Source organism: Meleagris gallopavo, chromosome 1, assembly GCF_000146605.3.
Source record: "Meleagris gallopavo isolate NT-WF06-2002-E0010 breed Aviagen turkey brand Nicholas breeding stock chromosome 1, Turkey_5.1, whole genome shotgun sequence".
NCBI classification, from domain to species: Eukaryota; Metazoa; Chordata; class Aves; order Galliformes; family Phasianidae; genus Meleagris; species Meleagris gallopavo.
In genome coordinates this window covers 22,020,182-22,022,131 of record NC_015011.2, presented here as the reverse complement: position 1 = coordinate 22,022,131, position 1,950 = coordinate 22,020,182, and positions in this window count along the sequence as shown.

Below are 1,950 nucleotides of genomic sequence, written 5' to 3'. Positions count from 1 at the left end.
ATCTGGGAGCTCGCGTCCGGGCCGCTGCCGCCCCGGGTCCTTGCCGGATGAGGACACACAGCGACTGTCGCACGACGGCATCTCCGGCTCTGGGCTTGCTGGGAGACGGGGACGCGGAGGAAGAAATGCGGCACAGAGCATCGCTCCTCTCGCCCTCAGCGTCCTGCCCATCCCCTCGGGACGCGGCCGGGGGACAGTAGCTCAGGGAGCTCCCGGCTGAGGACGAGCCCAGGGCGGCGAAAGAGCAAGCGCTGCGCCGAGCCGCGCCTCGGCCGCTTCTGCTCCGCTCCGGCCCTCCCGGCAACACGGACGGAAGGATCGGGCCGCACCGCCCCTTACCTGCTGCTTCCCTCAGCGGCAGCCCCGACCCGAGCCCGGTGTCACGGTGTCACCGCGCGGAGAGCAGGGGGCTGCGGCCGGGCAGCGCTGTCCTCCCGGTGCCCGCCGGAGGAAAGTGTCCTCCTTCAGAGCAATTTACATTTAATTCAATCGAGGCAAATTTCCTCTTGATTGGTGCTGAAGGAGGGAATTATTGTTGAGTGGGTTTTAGAGGCTTCAAATCCGATATACTTAATATGTTAACAGCTTGCTTTTAACTGGTCTTTTTGGGATTGACTTTTTGACATGTGGCTGAAAGTAAAATATGTAGTGTCATTCGAGCGGGGTAAATATCCCAAAGCAGCAATTACGGCCCCGCCACTGCAATTACAGCGGCCTCGGAACGCGGGAGAGACCCTGCGAGAAGCGGGGCTGCGGTTATTCGTTGCTTCCTTACGGATGTGCCTCCCTTTCTTACCACAGCACGCAGGAAAACTTCTCTTCATAACGAATAATTGCATAGCTGTCTAAAAACATTTTATTTACATTTATTACTATTATTTATTTTTCGGAAGACACCGTCTCCCGTCTCAGAAGCGGAGTTTGGCTGGTGCTGGAACTGCCTGCGGTACAGACACCGCAACATCGGTGCCGAAGCCCATTTCCAGCCCCGTCCCGAACCTTCCTTCGCGCTTAGGACCGTTCCAGCGCCTCTCCCTCCCGTCCCTCCGTTGCGCTATTCCCGAGGCGGCGGCTTCACCGCTTTTAGCGGTGCTTGAGGAACCCCCGCCCGGGCCGTTCCGTTCCGCTGCTCGGATTCCGGCGGCTCGCAGCGATCCCGGCACCGGGCGGGGGCTCCCGAGTGCCAAAGGGCCGCGACAACGAAGGGCAAAAGTTTGGCCTCGAGTTGATTTCGCGTTGCGCCCGGGGAAGCTGCTGTTCTCTTTTTCCCCGTAATCGGTTTTGTGTTTCATTCGCTCCTAAGCTATGTTCTTGATATTGCTCACTTGCATTATGATCACAACGTATCTCTCCGCGCTCTCAAAATCTGAGTCAGCGGCGAATTCATCTCTGCGTCGGGATTATTCCAATCCGCTCCCAGAGGCGATTAGAGGGAGGTAAAATACCGCCCAAAGCCTAATCTTTAATTTTTTCCTCCTTAATAAAATGAATAATTCCATTGAGTTTCTAAGTAAAAAATGAATTGAAAAGGATAATAACTTCGCCAACCTTCTGTTGCGCGTATTAAGCTCTGCCTGGAAGTGTTTTACCGGGCTGCAGCGCGGGGCCGCCGCTGCTCCCGCGGGCGCTCTTCATTTCTGCTCTCGGAGAAGCGCAGAGGTTACGGACGATGCCTCCGCCGGAGGACCCGACTGTTATTAAGAATTCTACCGTCGAGGTCCGTTTCCAGCGCCGGGGCCGTTCTCCCTGCATAGCGGTCCCCGCCGCCCGGCTTTGCGAAGTGGCGCCCGCTCGGCCCGGGTCAAAGGCTCCCAACAGCCCTCACGTTCTGCGGACAGCCGCTCCGCAGCCCGCGGTCCCCGCCACAGGGAACCAACCCGGCTCGCGGTCTCTGGGAGCCGGCCCTGCCCGCGGGGCTGCCCCTCGCTCAGTCCGGGACTCCCGTGCTGC